General features: G+C 41.1%; 2 pseudogenes; both read right to left on the bottom strand.

The window, feature by feature from the left end:
- Positions 1–3,265: 3,265 nt before the first annotated feature.
- Positions 3,266–3,873, bottom strand: LOC139439061 (cytosolic carboxypeptidase 2 pseudogene; annotated as a pseudogene).
- LOC101439158 (cytosolic carboxypeptidase 2-like) lies at positions 3,828–6,197 on the bottom strand (annotated as a pseudogene).
- Positions 6,198–22,018: the final 15,821 nt, after the last annotated feature.

Raw genomic sequence — 22,018 nt, forward strand, 5'->3', positions numbered from 1 at the left:
CAGCAAATAGACACAGACAACAGACAACCACGGTGGGGGGGGAGGGGAGAGAAATAAATAAATAAATCTTTTTAAAAAATCCTGTTTTATATGTTTAAAATAAATTTACTCATTTTAAGTATACAATTAATTGATTTTTAGTCAATTTAGCAAGTCGAACAACCATCACTACAATCTAGTTTTAGAACATTTTCATTACCCCAATTAGACACTTCATTGAGCTTCTAGTTTTGGGAAGGATTGTTACACAGCAATAGAAAAAAGAAGCATCTAAGAAAGCTGAAACTGTTTATATACTATGGCTTGGCCATTCCATTCCTAGGTATGTACCTTGTAGAAACTCTTATATGTGTATATCAGGAAACATATATACAAGAATATTCTTAGCAATGGCTGTAATAGCAAACATTTGGGAACACAAGAGTTCATGGACAATTGAGAAATGTGCAAAAAAAGCAAGTCACAGAGTAATACATACATATGATTCAACTTACTAAAATTCAAAAGCTTGAAAAACTAAATATTCTATTTAGAGGGGGGTTACATGACAAATTGTTAAAGCTTTTAAAAGGGGGATGCAAAACACCATCTTCAAGTGGGTATGGCATGTTCATTTTTTCATTCTTCATACTCTACACATAATTCTTTTGAATCTCGTCAATTGTTAATAGAATTTAAAATATTAATAGCAAATGTGTATTCAGAGCTAGCCATGTATCAGAAACACTAGTTCATATCTACATAATAAGATCACATTTCCTTTTTATATAAAATTATAGCACAAGCAACCACCACCCTGATTACTGAAAACCAGTTCCCCCAAAACATGAGTCCTTAAGGGCTGTTACAAATCAGTGTGTCAGCTGCAAGTCCCATGAGATACCTGCTCCGTCCCTCCTTACCTGCCTTTGCTTCCCAAATCCCTAACTGCCACCAAAGGAATGCCTGGGTGGCCCCTCAGCCCCACGACTACCCATAGGAGAAAGCCAGAGTCCCTGCCAAGTCTGCTCCTAGATGTTCCAAGCCCCAGTCTGAGCAAGGCCGGATTCTGAGCAGAGGTGGAGGGATCTCCTGGCCAAGGCTGGGACTGTGCTTCACCACCAAACAGGTCAGCTTGTGCTCCAGAATACAGAAAGTCTCTTCTGAACAGTTCTCACTGCTCCTGGCCCTCATCCTTACTTAGACGACACCATTATTTCTCAGTGAAAAACTTTGCCATTCATTTCTCTAACTCCAGGAACTCAGACCATTCTCTTCGTTCTCCTTTGTTGTGCCTGTGGATTGTGACTTTGCCCACACACAAAACTTCTCCCTTCTCCCCCAGTTACAAGTCAGAATGGTCTGTCCATTCATCCAGTGTTAAGTGACAGGCACTCTCCTATACTCTGATGATACAGCAATGAATAAAACGGGGAAATCTTGGCTTCCACTCTGTGGGGGAAGAGAAGCAATAAACAAATATGAAGAAAACAAGGCTTATGAACACAAACAAATGCATCTATAACACATACATCATCTCACTTAAATCTATTATCCCTATAGTACTGAAGGAAAACCCAAGGATCAGGTTAATATGCCCAAGATCAAACTAGTAAGTTTGGGTGCTGAATTTTAAAACCAGTGCTGCCTGTAATATGTGGAGTCCTAACTTGAAATGATAAATCACTGAGCAAATGCAAACGGTGATGATGCTGGCTATTGTTGACAAATCGCTAGAGAAATGAAAATGCAGGCACCTTGCTAGAATTTTTCCTTGTCAGAAATACCAGTCTTCTTCTATTTGCAGATTTGTGTGTGTCTAAAAAAATGTAAGACATATTCCTTCCATTGACTATGCCAACCTAACTCCGGAAATAATTTGTTTTATTGTGGTTAACATATATATAAATAACAGAAAATTTGACATTTTTGCCATTTTCCAGTATACAATTCAGTGGCATTAATTACTTTTAAAATGTTGTATCATGCCAGCAATGAACAATCTGGAAAGGAAATCAAGAAAACAATTCCATTCACAGTAACAACTAAAAGAATAAAATATCTAGGAATTGGGAAAACATATTTGGAAACCACAAAAACAATAAAGGTTTAATATCCCGAATATATAAAGAAATCCATCAACTTAAGAACAAAAAGACAAACAACCCAATTATAAAATGGACAAGACTTGAATAAACATCTTTCCAAAGAAGAAATACAAATGGTCAAAGAGCACATGAAAAGATGGTCAACATCAGGCAGTGGACTTGGCCCAGTGGTTAGGGCGTCCGTCTACCACATGGGAGGTCCGCGGTTCAAACCCCGGGCCTCCTTGACCCTTGTGGAGCTGGCCCACATGCAGTGCTGATGCGCACAAAGAGTGCTGTGCCACACAGGGGTGTCCCCCGTGTAGGGGAGCCCAACACGCAAGGAGTGCACCCCATAAGGAGAGCCACCCAGTGCGAAAAAAGGGTAGCCTGCCCAGGAATGGCGCTGCGCACACAGAGAGCTGACGCAAGATGATGCAACAAAAAGAAACACAGATTCCTGTGCCGCTGACAACAACAGAAGTGGACAAAGAAGATGCAGCAAATAGACACAGAGAACAGACAACCAGGGTGGGGAAGAGGAGAGAAATAAATAAATAAATAAATCTTTAAAAAAAGATGTTCAACATCATTAGCCATCAGGGAAATGCAAATCAAAACCACAGTGAGGGAAGCTGATGGCTCAACTGATAGAGTGTCCACCTACCAGATGGGAGGTCCAGGGTTCAAAGCCCGGGACTCTTGATCCATGAACAAGGAGTGCCCTGCCACACAGGGGTGTCCCCTGCATAGGGGAGTCCCATGTGCAAGGAGTGAGCCCCACAAAGAGAACTGCCCCGCGCAAAAAAAAAAGCAGCCTGCCCAGGAGTGGCGCCGCACACATGGAGAGGTGATGCAGCAAGATGACGCAACAAAGAGAGACATAGATTCTCGGTGCCACTGTCAAGAATGCAAGTAGACACAGAACACACAGTGAATGGACACAGAGAGCAGACGGGGGAGGGGAAGGGGAGAGAAATAAATAAAAAATAAATCTAAAAAAAACACACAAACAAAAAAAACCACAGTGAAATACCATTTCTCGCCCACTAAAATGGCACTATTAAATATAAACAAACAAAAACACAGAAAATTACAAGTTTTGGAGAGGACACTGAGAAACAGGAACACTCATTCATTGCCAGTGGTAATGTAAAATAGCGCAGCTCTCCATGGTAACTCCCAGTTACAAAATGTGTTTAATCCCAATCATCCCAAGTGAGCGCGTGTGCAGCACAGCCCTGCGACATCTCTGGATATGTGTCTATGTGCAGGGACGTGTATGCTGGCATGGCTGCCCAGCCTCTCTCAGTGGTAGGATATCTGCTCCTGCGCAAGTTTGGCTTCGCACCTGGAGCAGGCTCTTGGCTGGTGTTTGTGCTGCTTTTTTGAGCATATGCTACCATAAAACCTGGCTTCTTGCTCGGACTCTCTATTCTTAGAATCGCAGTGGCCAGTTTTGATGGGTCCAGGGAGGTGCCTTTGTCTCTTCTATTTAAGTGTTGGGGCATCTTCTGTTAACTTTAACTACTGCATCACATTTTTCTGATACTGCTCATTTCACTGTTTCCTAGTCTGGAGTGGCTTTTTTTCTTCTTCTACTTATACATCTTCTGATCCAACTCTTCTGCTACGCTCAGTAGGTGAACAAGGAGACCGTCTGAGAGGGAGCTGTCAGACCTTCTGGTGCTGGCAATTTCAGACAAAGATACGGTACTCCAACTTCCTTCTAAGTCCATATCTTGTCCAAATTCAGGGAACTTCTTATGATTTCCCATTGAAAGAGCTCTTTAAGCTCTTCTAGACACTGTGTCTAGGAAAAAAAAACAACAATATGAAAAGTGAACTTATCTGGAGCATTTTTTTGCTAACATTAATGGAAAGACTCGTTCATGAAGCCAGTACTTGCAAATGTTGTTATTACAGCCATACAGGAAGGTATTATTCGTCTGGGTGTGGCTATGGAAATTACAACACAAGAGAACCTCCCTTCTTCAAGAAGTCTCTTGATCATGTTGCTGGTGTACTAGATGTAAGGGAAAGACTACTTCAGAATGGTCTTATAATGCCTGTTCAAGTTCCTTCCAGCAAAGAACACCAATAATTTCCTATGCTGACTACATCTGGATTTAACATGGGAATCACCTTGAAGACAAAGAGATCTCTGAGGAGCTGGGCATCTGGGGAGTTGCTAAGGATGAACTCCAAAATTCCTAATCCAGGAGCTATTACTTTTCCCAGGGTAGACTAGCATTCAAGACCACGGCTTCCTTTGCAGCTACCTCTTGAGGGCTCCGGGACGGGTTTGTGATGGTGAGCAGGTAGACAATATTTCCTGCTAGGCTCCTGCATAAAATTTGAGCTTGCAGATCTGAGACTGGATGGGACTGTGTGCAAAAGACAGGAAGTACCATTGCAAATTGGTGTATGTATGTGGATAGAAGTGTGCAAAGAAGCAAGTGTCCTATCATGCAGAAACTGAATGGTCCATGTGAGAGAGGAGAAGGGCTGCTGCCCACTATCCGTGCTTTTCTTACAGTACTTGATTTCATTTCCTTCTCTCCTCCAGCCAGTGTTGTAGGTGATGGCATCTAAATGAGTGGCTTCATGGTGTACTATGGGGTAAAGGCTCTTGGGTTTCAACAAGCTGACAATGGTGAAGCGATAAGTGGCATCTTTTCTGGCATTCTGATTTCAAAAATAAAACCACTGAATGTGTGTGTTTGTATAGAGGTCAGTTTGTAAGGTGAGTTCATACTCACAGGTGCCTACTGTGACAGCTTTTTGCAGGTTTCCACTCTCAAACTTTGATCCAAACAGCAGAGTATTATCTTCTGGTCCTCGCAAGGTGACGGCAAGTTCCTTGATAATTGTCCATTTGCCTCCCACTCTGGAACTGATAAAACAGGAATCTTCAATGGGCACTGAATCTAATTCATAGACAACTGTGTCTTTTTTCTCTCATATAGTTTCTGGTACCTTTTCATTCCATGTAGGTTGATAGAAATAGATCACCTGAGGTGGAACTCACTTGATGTTTTTCTTGATCACCTCACCTTCCATTGGCCACCCTGGAACCTGAAGTAGCCTGCTGCTAGAGGTAAAGGCAAAGAGATCCCATGGTTATCCAAGACATGGGCTTATTCCACCCAACTTATCATAAAGAAACTGCCTGCACTTAAGAAGTGGTGAATTCAGCTTAAGTGAATAGAGCTTTTTCTTTTGCAGGGGGTCCAGTATCAAATCATCTCTTTTCCCAAAAAAGCCATTCAACGGGATTGAGGTTTATTCTTCCAAACATGCTGGTGCATAGCAGAGTTTGATAAATCACCTTTTTGAGCTTCAAAGTAGCCAAATTAGTAGAGGTGAGGGTACATAAAATCTTCATAGGGATCAGGAAGAGTCTCCTGCTCTAGCTCTGTTTCCAATGCTGGGAACATGTTACTTCTACATGATATGCTGAAGATCAGTTACCGACACTGGCATCCCCTGCCCAATTTTCGAAAGAGCAGCTGGTTAGACAGAAGCTGAGAGGCAAGGGAGGGCGGCATGTCTTCCTGCTTCCTCTTCTGAGGTGCCAGGACTCTCCTTAGTCCCATGCTACACTTTGAGGGAGATGTCCACATAACCAGGTCGCCATAGGAAAGTGATGGAGGTGGGGATTTGGGGAGGAGTCATCTCAGGGTTTATGGAAAAGTGCGTGTTTGGAAGAGTGGACACCCCTTCCTTTCACTTTATGTTCTTTCCACCCCATAGCCAGATTGAAAATCATCTTCTACACTGGCTCTCTCAACCAAAGGGCTTGCAGCTTTGCAGACTCTGAACACTGATTCTTTCTGATTTCATCTTTCTTTTTCCTACAACCCAAAGATCATTTTCTCTGAGCTGGTGCCCACAGGACACCAGTCCAGACACCATTCCATTTGAGCATCTAAAGTCCTCAAACCAGCACCTCTATCTCCTCCTGCTGCCGCCCTTCACACCCAGACTGAAGCTTAGCTCAGAACTGATGCGAGTCCTCCAAGTTGCAGCCCCCCTCTCCCATTTTGGTAATAGGTGGTGATGGTGGGGCACTTTAGAAACCAGTCATTGGGTGGCTTTCGGCAACTCTTTTTTTAAAAATTTCTCTCCCCTTCCTCCCTTGCCCCCCCCCAGTTGTCTGCTCTCTGTGTCCATTCACTGTCTGCTTCTGTGTCTGCTTGTATTCTTGCCAGCTGCACCTGGAATCTGTGTCTCATTTTTGCTGCGTCATCTTGCTGTATCAGCTCTCCACGTGTGCGGCGCCATTCCTGCGCAGGCTGCACTTTTTCTGTGCTGGGCGGCTCTCCTTACGGGGCACACTCCTTGCGCGTGGGGCCCCCCTAAGCGGGGGACACCCCTGCGTGGCACAGCACTCCTTGCACGCATCAGCGCTGCACATGGGCCAGCTCCACACGGGTCAGGGAGGCCCGGGGTTTGAACCGCGGACCTCCCATGTGGTAGACGGACGCCCAAGCCACTGGGCCAAGTCCGCTTCCTTCGGAAGCTCTCGGTATTCCCTGGCTCACAGCAGGTCCCGGATTTGGTTCCCAGTGCTTCCTTAAGAAACCAAGAAGATGAACAGACACAGCAAGTGGAAATAATGAGGGCATGGGGAGAGATATATAAATGATAAATAAATGAAATAAATCTTTAAAAAAATTAACTCAAAATAGATCAACTGTCTAAACATAAGAGCAAAACCACAAAATTTTTAGAAAATAAACATAGGAAAATATCTTCAGGATCAAATATTAGGCAATGGACTCAGACTTTACACTGAAAGCACAAACAACAAAACAAAAAATAAATTGAACTTCATCAAAATGAACAACTTTTGTACATTGAAGGAAGTTACCAAAAAAGTGAAAGGACAACCAATGAGACGGAGAAACTATTTGTGAAACTATTTATCTGACAAGAATTTAATATCAGAGTATATAAAGAACTCCTACAACTCAACAAGAGAATTAACCCACTTTAAAAAATGGGCCAAGGACTACACATATCAAACCTGAAAGAACATACACAAATAGCCAACAAGCAGATGAAAACATGATCAACATCATTAGCCATTAGGGAAATACAAAATGTAACCACAATAACCCATTACAATGGCTATTATTTTGTAAAAAAAGGAAAATAACAAGTACTTATGAAGATGTGGAGAAATAGAAACCATAGCACATTGTTGGTGGGAATGAAAAATAGTGCAGTCTCTGTGGAAAAGCTTTGGGTCCTCAAAAATTAAAGCTAGATGTACCATATGACCTAGAAATCCCACTTCTAAGTATATACCCCAAATAACTGAAAGCAGGGATTCAGTTATTTGTACCTCAGTGCTCATTCACAATAGCCAAAAGGTTGAAGCAACCCAAATGTCCATCAGCAGTTGCATGGATAGACAAAACGTGGTATATAAGTATAATGGGATATTATACAGCTTTAAAAAGGAATAAAGCTGATATATACTACTTCATGGATGAACCTTGAAGAAATCATGTTGTGTGATTAAGCCAGACAAAAAGGGAGTGTATGATTCCACTTATATAAAATCAATAGAACATGGAAATTCATAGAGATGGAAAGTAAAGTACAGATCATGGCGGGGGGGGGGGAGGAGGAATGGGGAGTTAATGTATAATGGGTTTAGGATTTTTGTTTGAAATGATGGGACAGTTCTGTTAATGAATATAACAGAGTGCATGTGCTTTCCCACTGAATAGTATGCTTGGATTTGGCTAAAATGGGAAATTTTATATTGTATAAGATTTCTACAGTAAAAAGCTACTGAAGAGACAATAATTAAATTCAATACATGATCCTGGACTCATTCTAATAAAGGACATTAACATAGGACTATAGATGGTAAGTTTTATATCGATGTTAAATTTCCTGAACTTGATACCTGTAATTAAGATGGTTACGTGAGCCTCCTTGTTCTTAGGACATATATCTTAAGTGTACAACCTGATTTTAAATCTGTATACATACGTAACTACTACCTAGACCAAGTGAAACAGTTGGCTTTTTTCCCCTCCCCCCCCCCCCCGCCACCTTGCTGTATTGCCGTCTGTGTCCATTCACTGTGCCATCTTCTGTGTCTGTTTCTTTTTGTCTTCTCTTCTCATTTCTCCTCTAGGCTTTACCAGGATTCGATATGAAATAGTTGCCTTTAATCATGCTTAGCCTTGAAATTTGCCACAACTTGGCAGAGGATAAAGCATCTTTTGGTCCCCATAAGAAAACAAATTGGTGTTTCTTTCTGAAATCTTTTGGTTTGTGAAGTTGATATAAAAGTAAAGTTTTAGTTTGAGAAAGCTGCTGTGAGCAATATACCAGAAATGTGTTGGCTTTTATAACAGGAGTTTATTAGATTAAAACTTTGCAATTCCAAGACTGAGAAAAGTGTCTAAATCAAGGCATCAGGCGACGCTCTCTCCTTGAAGGTTGGTTGCTGGTATCTTGGACTCCTGCCACATGGCAGGACACAAAAGCAGCTCTGCCCATCCCTGCTTTCTTCTCCAGGCCACATTGCTTTCAGCTTCTTGCTCTCATGGTGGTCTCTCTGCTTCATGGATTCCCCTGTCTTCATCATTTTTGTGTCCGTGGCTTTTTATTTCTCTATTAATAGGATCCACCCAGCTTCAAACTGTCACAGGTAATTTGCATTTTCCAAAATCTTCCAGTTTACTTGATACAAGATATTTCATATACTTGACTCCAGAAAGGCAGCTGTGGCAGTTTGATATCTATGAATCCCAAAAAGAGATATTATGTTTATAAAGTGGTCTGTTCTTCTGGGCATGATACCCTTTGATTGATTTAAAGCCGAAGGCTTTACATCTACTTGACTAAATCAAGATTAGGGCTTTGATTCGAACATGTCATTAGGGTGTGCAGGGCTGAGTCCTTGCCCCCTAGGCAGACTATATAAACAGAGGCTCACTCAAAGAGAACAGGGAAGCAGATAGGCAAGAAGAGAGCGCTCCATAGACATGGCAGAGGCCCCAGGAAGAGAGACGAATCATTTGCCTGATAGTTTACAGCAGATCTTGTGAAGAGAACAGAGCAGCTGAGATCAGAAGCTGGACCCACAGAGCCTTAAGAGGGAAAAGGCTGAACCCTAGCAGATGGTGCCCGCCATCTTGTTTCAACATGTGGCAACAGAGTATGGTAAGGAAGTAACCTTGAGTTGTACTCTTTAGGATCTTGTAACTGTAAGATTTTGCCCCAAATACATACTCTTTAAAAGCCAACAGATTTCTGGCATTTTGCATCAGCGCCCTTTTGGCTAATATAGCAGCCCTATCATTTAACAAGCCCTCAACATCCAGAACACTTACGAGCAAATCAACTCCTTTTCCTTTGCCATTAAGGGCGTTTCCCACTCCTTGCCCTCTTTCTCTTTATCCCTAGTCTTTACCAAGAGTAATCTCAGGCAGATACTCTGGTTTTGGCAGCTCCAGACTGTTCTCTTCTTTAGTTCTTTTTTTTTTTAAAAAGATTTATTTATTTAATTTCTCCCCCTCCCCTGGTTGTCTGTTCTTGGTGTCTATTTGTTGCGTCTTGTTTCTTTGTCTGCTTTTGTTTCTTTGTCCGCTTCTGTTGTCGTCAGCGGCACGGGAAGTGTGGGCGGCGCCATTCCTGGGCAGGCTGCACTTTCTTTTCACGCTGGGCGGCTTTCCTCACGGGCGCACTCCTTGCGTGTGGGGCTCCCCCACGCGGGGGACACCCTTGCGTGGCACGGCACTCCTTGCGCGCATCAGCACTGCGCATGGCCAGCTCCACACGGGTCAAGGAGGCCCGGGGCTTGAACCGCGGACCTCCCATATGGTAGACGGACGCCCTAACCACTGGGCCAAAGTCCGTTTCCCTTCTTTAGTTCTTTATCATCACTCCTTACCCTTTTCTAGAGCTTTACTCCCTCTCTTCCGCTCCTCTCCTCAAGGGGCCCACCTCTAGGGTGGATTGGAAATTTGCTCTTATTTTCTTTACTGTCTCTATTCAAAATCATCTTCACTCTAGGAGCAGCTCAAAGGCCACTTCCTCCAGGAAGCCTTCTCAGATTACCCAGCTGAAAGTACTGCTTCTTCCTGAAAACCTCGTGGCACTTTATTGGACCTCTTTTAGCATGTTCATTACTTTGTGAGCCAACTTACCACACAGATTAGGAGGCCCTGGGGATTGAACCCTGGACCCTCCATATGGTAGATGGACGCTCTATCAGTTGAGCCACATCCGCTTCCCAAAGGAATGGAATTAATGGCACTCAAAAATGTTCTAAACTTCTTGTCTCAAAATGAGGGATCTATCTTTAATGAAAAGACACTTTAAAGGCAGTAAAACATATGACATAAAAAATTCTAGTCCTGATGGTCTGTGGTTTTGATGACTATAAAATGGGTCACACAAAAAGTGCTGATTGATCTTCCTCTGATAAAACTTTACCTGGGAATTTCCATTTCAAAGGCATTTAGAGAGATTTATTGAGGGCACTGTAGATTTGATTTCTAAATGGACGATCTTGTACAAAGAACCAATTCAGGATTATTGTAGCTGAGGAGGGAATAGTTTAACTTCAGGCTCAGGCATTTCTAGTAAGTGCTGTTGAGTGGCTGTTTTCTAGGGCAGAATCAAGTGGAGAGGGTGGTGGCAGGAGGCAAATGGAGAGGCTACCTTTTCAAACTTTGTCCTACTTTGACCTTATCATCACTCCCCACAGCAAGCAAATGGTCCATCTGGTAGTTTATCAGAAAAAAAACAACAAACTCTCATACATTGGATCAAATATACATGAAAATCCTTGTTAGCTGTGGATTGAGTTTTTTAACATATATATCACTCTATTTGTCTACAGATGGAAAAGTGAATTCTATACATCAATACAGTGTTGGTGGCATGTGTCTCCTGGATCTCCACTTTGTCCAAAAAACAAGAGATACTAGCCTACTCGGTGCTACTGACTTAACACCTTATGTGACTGTCACTGACAGTCCTTTCTCACAAACAGCTCATGCTAGTTTACCCTGTGGCAAAATCAAAGGAAAACACATGCTTTCACAATAACTGGATTTAAAATGAGGGCCATTCCATAGTTTTGCTCTTGGATGCTAAAGGCTGACGTATAATGTTTGGGGAAAACGTGACCCAAAGGTGGAGGGCTGTAAAACTGGACCAAGGAAGAAGGGAAAAGGGTAGTTGATGAGTTCAGAGAACACCAGTGGAGAAACACTACACTGTCTGTGTACTCCAAACAATACAGTATATATACGTGGTAGCAGAGGCACTCAAACACTTTATGGACAGGGAGACAGGGTTTAAAATGCAGTGAGGGGATGCGGATGTGGCTCAAGCAGTTGATCACCTGCTTCTCACATGGGAGGTCCCAGGTTCGGTTCCCAGTGCCTCCTAAAAACAAACAAGCAAACAAAAACACCAACTCAGGGGAGCTGGTAAGGCTCAGTGGTCGAGCGCTGGCCTTCCACATACGAGGTCCCAGGTTCAATCTCTGGGCCCAGGTACCTAAAATAAAAAGCATGTGAAGGACAGGACTTGGGTTAGTTTTGTTTTCTTAGGTACCAGGGCCAGGGATTGAAACAGAACTCATATGTGGGAAGTCTGCTCTCAACCACTAGGCCACACTTTGGCTTTCTTGGGTTAGTTTTAAGAGTGATTTCCCAGAGCAAGTAGCCAAAGATGTGAAAATCCTGTGTGTCTCTGGAGTACTGTGTGACTCTCGGGTGCACAGTTTAAAGGTCCTTAGGGTTTGTGCAGTTCTGGAGACACTCAGGAATTTATGTGATCGTTGGAGTTGGAGGATTAGAGTACAAAGATAAGGTTCTTCATCCATCTCCATGAACTGAGACTGAGGCAAAGCTAAGTTTGCTTAGATCTGGAACAAAGTGAGACAAATATGGACAAATCAAATAAGTAAAACTCGGGTATAAGTATTTGATTTAAAGGACTCTCCTTTACTCTGAACTTATGCTCTTCCCGTGTTTTAGTATTAAAATGTCCTTCTATAAAGTGATAGTGATAAGAGAAAGTAGTCTAAAAAGTTATTTGGAAAAATAAGCAGCAAAACTTTCATTCATATGCTGAAAAAAAAAAAGAAATTAAACTTCTGTTTTACCCTGCTCAAAAAAAATTCCAAGTGGATAAATACCTAAATGTGAATGGCAAAAACTAAAAAACTTCTAGATTACAGACTATCCTCATGACGCTAAGCAGAGAATAATTTCTTAATAAGACTTAAGACACTAATCATAATGGGAAAGACCGATAAATCTGAGTACATAAAGGACTCTATCAAAATACACATCAAGAATGAAGACAAGGGAAGCGGACTTGGCCCAGTGGTTAGGGCATCCGTCTACCACATGGGAGGTCCAACCCCAGGCCTCCTTGACCCGTGTGGAGCTGGCCCATGGGCAGTGCTGATGTGTGCAAGGAATGCCGTGCCACACAGGGGTGTCCCCTGGCTAGGGGAGCCCCACGTGCAAGGAGTGTGCCCCGTAAGGAGAGCCGCCCAGCGCGAAAGAAAGTGCAGCCTGCCTAAGAATGGTGCTGCCCACACGGAGAGCTGACACAACAAGATGATGCAGCAAAAAGAAAACACAGATTCCTGTGCCGTTGACAATAGAAGTGGACAAAGAAGATGCAACAAATGGACACAGAGAACAGACAACCATGGTAGGAGGGAAGGGGGAGAGAAATAAATAAATAAATCTTTAAAAACAAACAAAAAAAGAAACAAAAGAATGAAGACAAGTCACAAAATGAGGTATTTTCAACACACGTAATTGAGAAATAAATAAACAACCTAATAGAAATATTGGTAAAAGACTTGAACAGGATTTCACATGAGTAAATCCAAATGGCCATGAAGAAGTGAAAAAGTACTTAACCTTATTAGTACTCAGAGAAATGCAAATTAAAACCCATAATGAAACAAACAAAAGAACCCATAATGAGATACCATTTCATACTGACGAGATTGTCCAAAATGTAAAAGTCTGACAATACCAAGTGTTGGAGAAAACATGAAGTAAAGGAAATTCCCACACACCCCTGGCAGGGAATGTAAAGTGGTAAAATTGTTTTGGAAACAATTGATATTTACTAAAAATGTTAAAGCTGGGCATATTCCCCTGTTCATACCCATGGGCACAGAGTACTAGGAAATGTCTGCCAGGAGGGTTGGGGTAGCACTGCTGTTCACATTACCCCAAACTGGAACGAACCCAATGTCCACCCTCAGCAGACTGGATGTCAGGCTACAGCTGTACAATGGGATAGCAGTAGGGAGAAAGGAAAGTGAATGATCCCCTAAAACCCCAAAGGGAACAGGAAAAAACATAAAATAAAAATAGTATGATTTCATTTATGCAAGTTCAAAAATAGGTAAAAATATACTATATTGTTTGGGGTACACAGACAGGTGGTAGGAAATAAAATGACAAAGAAATGATTATCACGAAAATCAGAATACCAGATACCTCTGGGGTAGGAAATGGGTTATGATCTGGGAGAGCCACAAGGAGTAGATGCTGGCAACATCCTTTTATTTACCTGGATTGTGGTTGCGTGAATGTTTGCTTTTAAGAAGGTACAAATTTTATGTTCTTTTTTGTATGTATATGTCACATTTATGTATTTATTTATTTTTGTCTTCCCACTCATATATGTCACACTTAAATTGCCCAATTGTCTGTCCATCCTCTTTCTTAAAATTTTCACTATTGCAAAATCTCCCAGACTGGGAAGTATTTTAGAAAGGATGCAGAAGGGTGTGTCTGGGGACTTCTGGGAAGATGATGGATTAGAGAGACAAGGGACAAACTAGAGGCAGGCAGAAATGGCCTGGAAAAAATATTCTAGGGTTTAAGATACCAGGGGAAGGCTGGACACCATTCAGAAGGGAGAGGAGAACTGGAGAAGAATCTCAATGGAAAGAACATCAGTAGAAGCTGTACCTGCAGCCACTGGCACCCTCCCCTCACCCTGTGAGAAGACAAATTTAATTCTCCAGGCTCAGGCTTGTGGCTATGGACAGAGAGGGCTACAGAGATCCAACTCCCCAAGAAACGGGAGAGGGATGCAACCTAAGGCTGATTCAGCTTTTGGTCAACAAATTTGTTCTGCTGTGTCCCACAAGCATTTCCAGGCAGGGTAGGGCCATGCCATTGTCTTGGCAACCAGCCCAGGACTAGAGATCCAAACCTCTCAATCACCCTCCCTAGTGACCAGGCCTGGTTGTTGAGGATGCAGAGGGGAGTGGAATTATTTCCTACCCTGGAAAAGGGAGGGTTCTGCCAGCTGAAGTTGGAGAACAGCCTCTGAGAAAGTTTGAATTGCAAGGCTCTGAATAGCCTCGAGGCAGGATCTTCCCGTCACACTATTGCTGTCATCAGTGTTGTAGCAAACACCTTCAGACCAGGCTTTGAACTGAAAGCACTGCTGAATAGCACCATCTGCTGGTGACCAGGGAAGTGCATGAGAGGAAACTAAGCACCTAAGCTTTTTCTGGCCTTTACAGCCTCCCTCTCCCAGGCCCTTAGAAGTGAGTCTGCAACCCATTCCTGGGTCTAGGGCCCATATTTGAGCACCTAACAGGGGCAATCCTAAAGACCCAGAACAGGTTGAACCAAGAATCAAAGAACAGCAGTAACACACAGCCTCCTCCCACTATATCCCCATAAAAGAGAGAACTGAATATCAGAATAAATTCACCATCATAATCAGATGCTACACATCAGCAAAAGTGTACAAGCCATACTAAGAAAATGAAAGACAGGGCCCAATCAAAGGAATATATCAAAGCCCCAGATGAGACATAGGATTTGAGGCAACTAAAGAACAAGGTTCATACAAGTCTCCAAAATCAAATTTAGTTGAAAGATAATATGGATAAAGAGATAAAGGACATCAGGAAGACACTGAGTGAGCACAAAGAAGAATTTAAAAACCTGAATGGGAAAATAACAAAGCTTTGAGAATGAAAGACATGATAGGTGAGATCAAAATACATTAGAGGCATAAAACAGCGGAATCGAAATGACAGAAGAAAGAATAAGTGATGCGGGAGACAAAATAACTGAAATTAAAGAGAAAACAAGAGAGGGAGAGAGAAGAATGGAAAAAATTGACCCTAAAAAAATTGAAGTTCAGGGAGTTGAGCAACATGAAGCACAACAAAATATGTGTCATGGGAGTTCCAAAAGAAGGAAAAAGGGGCAGAAAGATTTGAGGAAAAATAGCTGAAAATTTCCTAGCTCTTCATGAAAGGAATAAATTTACATGTCCAAGGAACACAGCGAATCCCAATCAGAATATATTTGAAGAGACTTTCTCCAAAACACATATCACTCAGAATGTCAAACGTCAAAGAGATGGAGCAGGTGTGGCTTACTGTTGAATGCCTGCTTTATATGTATGAAGTTCAAATGCTATACCTCTTTTTTTTTCAAAGACTTTAAAATTTATTTCTCTCCCCTTCCCTGTCCCCCCTCCCCCAGTTGTCTGCTCTCTGTGTCCATTCACTGTGTGTTCTTATGTGTCTGCTTGTATTCTTTCCAGCAGCACCTAGAATCTATGTCGTGTTTTTGTTGCGTCATCTTGCTGTGTCAGCTGTGTGTGTGCGGTGCCATTCCTGGGCAGGCTGCACTTTTTTCGCGCTGGGCGGTTCTTCTTATGGGGCGCACTCCTTGCGCGTGGGGCTCCCCTATGCAGGGGACACCCCTGCGTGACACAGCACTCCTTGTGTGCATCAGTGCTGCATGTGGGCCAGCTCATCACACAGGTCAGGAGGCCCTGGGTTTGAACCTTGGACCTCCCATGTGGTAGGTGGACACCCTATCTGTTGGGCCAAATCTGCTTCCCGCTAGTACCTCTTAAAAAATAAAAAAGATTAAGAGAAAATTCTGAGAGCAGCAAGGGAGAAATAAACCATCAATACAAATGATCCAAGAAGATTTAGTGCAGATTTCTCATCAGAAACCATCATGTTCTGCATGATTTTGCAATGATGGATACAGGTCAGCATACATTTTGAGAAAACCTATAAAATTGTACAGCGCAAAGTATAAACCATAAGTAAACTAACGACCATGATTAGCAGCAATGCTTCAATATTTGTTCATCAGTTGTAACAAATGTACCATACTCATATAAGATGCTACTAATAGGGGAAAATGTAAGAGGGGGAGAGGATGGGGTATATGTGAATTCCCTATATTTTAGATGTGACTTTTCTGTAACCTAAAGCTTTTTTTAAAAAAGATTTATTTATTCCCCCCCACCCGTTTTGCCCTTGCTGTCTGCTCTGGGTCTATTTGCTGTGTGTTCTTCTGTGTCTGTTTGTCTTCTCTTTAGGTGGCACTGGGAATCGATCTTGGGACCTTCCGGAGTGGGAGAGAGGTGCTCAATCTCTTGAGCCACCTCAGTTCCCTGTTCTGCTGCATCTTTCATTGTCTCTCCTCTGTGTCTCTTCTTGTTGCACCATTTAGCTGTGCCAGTATCCACACAGGCCAGCTCACTGTGTGGGCCAGCTTGCCTTCACCAGGAGGACCTGGGAATTGAAACCTGGGCCTTCTATATAGTAGACAGGAGCCCAATCACTTGAGCCACATCCACTTCCCCCTAAAGCTTCTTTGAAGATAAAGTGAAGGAAAAAAAAAAAGAATCCTCCTTTGAAGTAAAGTATTAAAAGGAGCCTTATAGCCTGAAAAAAAAAAAAAAGACAGGAGAGTGAGTCTTGGAGAAGAGTATAGAGGTAAGACTAGCAGAAAGGATAACCAAAAGATTAAAAGACACATGAAATTCAGATATGATATATGAAAACCAAAGAATAAAATGGTGGAAGTGAATAACACATTTACATTAATATAATTGAATGTTAATAAACTCCCTAATCAAAAGATACAGGCTGACAGAATGGATTAAGAAAAATGAACCATCCATATGCTGCCTACAAGAGACTGACCTTTACCCAGGAATATCCAGGGATACAAACCAGCCGAAAGCGAAAGGTGGAAAAAGATACTTCATGCAAACAGTAACCAAAATAGAGCCACCATAGCTATACTAATATCAGACAGAAGAGACTTTAAAGGCAAAAAAGTTATGAGATACAGGAAGCCATTATACATTAATGAATGGGACAATCCACCAGGAAGAAATAACAGAAATATCTATGTACCTAACCCAGGTGCCCCAAAATACATGAGGCAAATCTGGCAAAAATGAAGGAAGAAACAGACATCTCTACAATAATTGTTGGAGACTTCAACACACCCCTCAGATCATTCCATAGAACAACCAGACAGATGAACAAGAAAACAGAGAGCTTGAATACAGTAAATGAGCTAGACCTAATATATATGTACCGAATGTTACATGCCAAATCAGCAGATTATACATTCTTTTCAATTGCTTATGGATCTTTCCGCAGATAGACCACATTGAGTCACAAGGCAGGTCTCAATAAATATAAAAAGACTGAAATTATACCAAGCACCTTCTTAGATCATAGTGGAATGAAACTGGAAATCAATAATAGACAGGGAATCAGTAATAGACATTTGCAAATATGTGGAGACTAAACAAGACACTCCTAAACAATCAGTGGTCAAAAAAGAAATTGTAAGAGAAATTGGTAAATATATTGAAATGAAGAAAAATGAGAACACGACACATCAAAATTTATGGGAGAAGGAAGCAGATGAGGCTTAAGTGATTGAGCTTCTGCCTACCATATGGGAGGACCTGGGTATTTTTGTCCCTATGGCCTCCTGGGACAAAGAAAGCATGCCTGCATGGCAAGGCAAGTGCCCGTGCAAGTGAGTCACGCAGCAAGACGATGATATAACAAAAGAGAGACGAAGGAGAGTCAAAGTGAGGCACAACACAAATCAGGAACTAAGGCGGTGCAAGTGAAAGCGAACCTCTCTCCACATCAGAGCTCCCCAGGATCAAATCCCATGAATCCTAGAGGAAAAAAAGAAGAGAAGATGAAAAGAGAAATAGATACAGAAGATCACAGACATACGAATGGGCACAGATAGCAAAAAAACAGCAGGGTGGGAAGGGAAAAAATCCTGAAAAACAAAAAAAAACCAAACAAACCAAAGCAAGCAGAAGGAAAGAAATAATAAAGATTGGAGCAGAAATAAATGAAATTCAGGAAAAAAAATAAAGAAAATCAACAAAACCAAAAGCTGGTTCTTTGAGAAGTTCGATAAATTGACAAACTCCAAGCTAGAATAACAAGGAAAAAAAAAAAAAGAGAAGATGCAAATAAAATGAGAAATGAGAGAGACAAAGATATGACCGACCCCACAGAAAGGAAAAGGATCGTAAGAGGATCTTATGAGGAAATGTATGCCAGCAATTAGACAACCTAGATGAAATGGACAAATTACTAGAAACGCACAACCTACATCAGGGGTTCTTAACCAGGGGTCTTTGGACCCCTTAAGATTTCAGAGGGTCTGTGAGTTTGAACTGAAAATTCAAAAAACATAATTCTTGTGGGGATGTGTTGGTGTGGATGGATATTAAGTAATACACAGTATGGTGTGGACTTAGAATGATTTTTATTTTGAGGTAGTGTGTTCTGAGTGTAGCGGATAACTGCCTGCAACAAGGTTGATAAGGATGGCAGAGATGGTTTTATGACACTGTGGGAAAACTCGAATTTCTAAATGTTTCCAAAAATGACCGTTTGAAAAGATGCTGAATCATGTCAGGGTACCAGGTATTGAAATCATGGGAAAGTTGTAAAACATAATTTTGAATAATCCTAAAATTTAATTTAAAGACATGCCAATGTTGAGTGCCATAAAACTATCTGCCGCTACATTCTGAGAAGGGGTCGGTGGTTTTCATCTGGCAAAGGGGTTCATGGAAAAAAAAGGTTAAGAACCCCTGACCTACAATGACTCTATAAGAAATATGAGAACTCAATAAACCAATCACATTTAAAGAGATTGAATCGGTCATCAAAAATCTCCCAATAAGAAAAGTCCAGGAGCAGATGGTTTCACAGGTGAATTCTACCAAGCAGTTTGAGAAGAATTAACACCAACCTTGTTTAAAGTCTTCCAAAAAACTGAACAGGAGGGAAAATAACCCAACACATTTTATGAAGCCAACATCGCCCTAATACCAAAGCAGATAAAGACACTACGAGAAAAGAAAATTACAGACCAATCTCTCTAATGAACATAGATGTAAAAGTTCTCAACAAAATACTTGCAAAGAGAACCCAACAGCGTATTAAAAGAATTATATATCATGACCAAGTGGGATTTTTTTCCTGGTATGCGAGGCTGGTTCACCATAAGAAAATCAATTAACTTGATACACAAAATTAACAAACTGAAGTGGAAAAAAAAACACATGATCATCTCAATTGATGCAGAAAAAACATTGAACAAAATCCAGCATCCTTTCTTGATAAAAACTCTCTGAAAGATAGGAATACAAGGAAAATTGTTCAATATGGTATAGTGCATATATGAAAAGCCCATAGCCAACATTGTACTCAATAGGGAAAGGTTGAAAACTTTCCCTCTAAGATCAGGAACAAGACAAGGATGCCCACGGTCACCAGTGTTATTCAATATTGTGCAAGAAGTTCTAGATAGAGCAATGAGACAAGAAAAATAAAAGGCATCCAAATAGGAAAAGAGGAAGTGAAATTCTATTCATGGATGACATGTTCCTGTATTTAGAAAATTCTGAAATTTCTATAACAAAGCTACTTGAGCTAGTAAACAAGTTCAGCAAAGTGGCAGGATACAAGATCAACATGCACAAAAAAGTACTTGACACATATGGAGAAAACTACAAAAAACAATGCTAAAAGAAATCAAAGAATGACTAAACAAATGGAAAGACATTTCATGTTCATGGATTGGAAGACTAAATATTGTGAAGACATCAATCTCACACAAACAGATTTACAGTTTCAATGCAATACTGATCAAAATTCCAATAGGCTATAGAAATAGAAAAGGCAATTACAAAATATATTTGGAAGGGAAAGTGCACCTGGATTGTCAAGAGCATCCAAAAAAAAAAAAAAAGAAAAAAGCAATGTGGGAGTACTTTCACTGCCTGAAACATTACAAAGCCACAGGGGTCAAATCAACATGGTACGGGCATAGAGATAGACACATTGATCAGTGGAATAGAATTCAGAGTTCAGAAATAAACCCTTATCACTACGGCCAATGCGTTTTTGACAAACCTTCCAAAGTCCATGTTATGGGGACTAAAAGAGTCTCTTCAGCAAATGTGGCTGGGAGAACTGGATATCCATAACCAAAAAAAATGAAAGAGTACTCCTATTTCACTCCCTATACAGGAAATCAACTTAAAATGAATAAAAGTCTTAAATATAAAAGCCAGGACACAAAACTGCTAGAAGAAAATGAAGGGAAACTTCTTCAAAATCTTGTGGTAGGTAGTGGTTTCTTGGCTCTTACACCCAAAGCAGAAGCAGCAGAGGAAAAAACAGAATAACGGGACCTTCTCAAAATTTAACACTTTTGCACATCAAAGGACTTTGTCAAAAGGGTGAAAAGGTACCCGACTCAATGGGAGAAAATATTTGGAAATCACATGTCCGATAAGGGTTTAAATCCATGATATATAAAGAGGAGTTATAAACTCAACAATAAAAAGGCACACAATATGATTCAAAAATAGGCAAAGGACTTGAATAGGCATTTGTCCAAAGAAGAAATACAAATGGTGAAATAACAATTAGGGAAATGCAAATCAAACTACAATGAGATATCATTTCACCCCTATTAGAATGGCCACCATTAAAAAGACAGAAAACTAGTAATGCTGGAGAGGATGTGGAGAGAATGGAATGCTTATTCACTGTTGGTGGGAATGTAGAATGTTGTAGCCACAGTGGAGGACAATTTGGCAGTTCCTAAATAAGTTGAATGTACTGGGGATTGGATGTAGCTCAGTGGTTGAATGCCTGCTTGCCATGTATGAAGTCCCAGGTCTGATCCCCAGTAACTCCTTAAAAAAAAAAGAAAAAAAAAAAGTTGAATATAGACTCGCCGCATAAACCTGGTAATAGCACTACTAAGCACATACCCAAGAACTGAGAGCACGGAGCAGTGACACAAACAGACATCTGCACACCAACGTTCACAGAGGCATCATTCACAATTCCCAAAAGTTGGAAACAATCCAGGTGTCCATCAACCTATGAATGGATAAACTGTACATAGGTTGAAATATTAAGCAGATATAAGGAGAAAAATGAGGTTGTGAAGCATACGACAACATGGATGAACCTGGAGATTATGTTGAGTGAAGCAAATCAGACACCAAAGGACAAATACTGTATGACTGCACTATTATGAACTATATTGTGTAAACTCATGGAGTTAACCACCAGAATATGGGCCAACAGAAAATAGAATGAGGTTAGAGAATGGAAAACTGAGGGTTAACCCATGCAGAATTAGTAAAAATGTCCTTTGTTAATCTTTGGAAATGAACAGAAAAGGGAAAAGCACAGCAGTGTAATTAGCAGAGCTATTATGTGGGCATGACAGTGGTTGAAAGGGAAAGTCTAAAGTCATGTATATTACTAGCAGGATAGCTAAAAATTTTTGCGTGGGATTGTTCAGCATAGTAAAACATGTGAAATATGAATATGGGTAATATTACATATATGAATCTGTTCTCCCTGAAACTGAACACATGTACATTGTTATGTTAATATCAAGCAAAAAAAGAAAAAACCCCAAAGCACACCAAACATTTTGCTAAGTTAAAGAAACTATACACAAAGTTCCACATAGTGTATGATTCTATTTATATAAAATGTAAATATGTCAATTTATAAAGAAGGAATTGGATTAGTGGTTATGTGGGGCTGGGGAAGGATAGAGGGC

Source organism: Dasypus novemcinctus, chromosome 5, assembly GCF_030445035.2.
Source record: "Dasypus novemcinctus isolate mDasNov1 chromosome 5, mDasNov1.1.hap2, whole genome shotgun sequence".
NCBI classification, from domain to species: domain Eukaryota; kingdom Metazoa; phylum Chordata; class Mammalia; order Cingulata; family Dasypodidae; genus Dasypus; species Dasypus novemcinctus.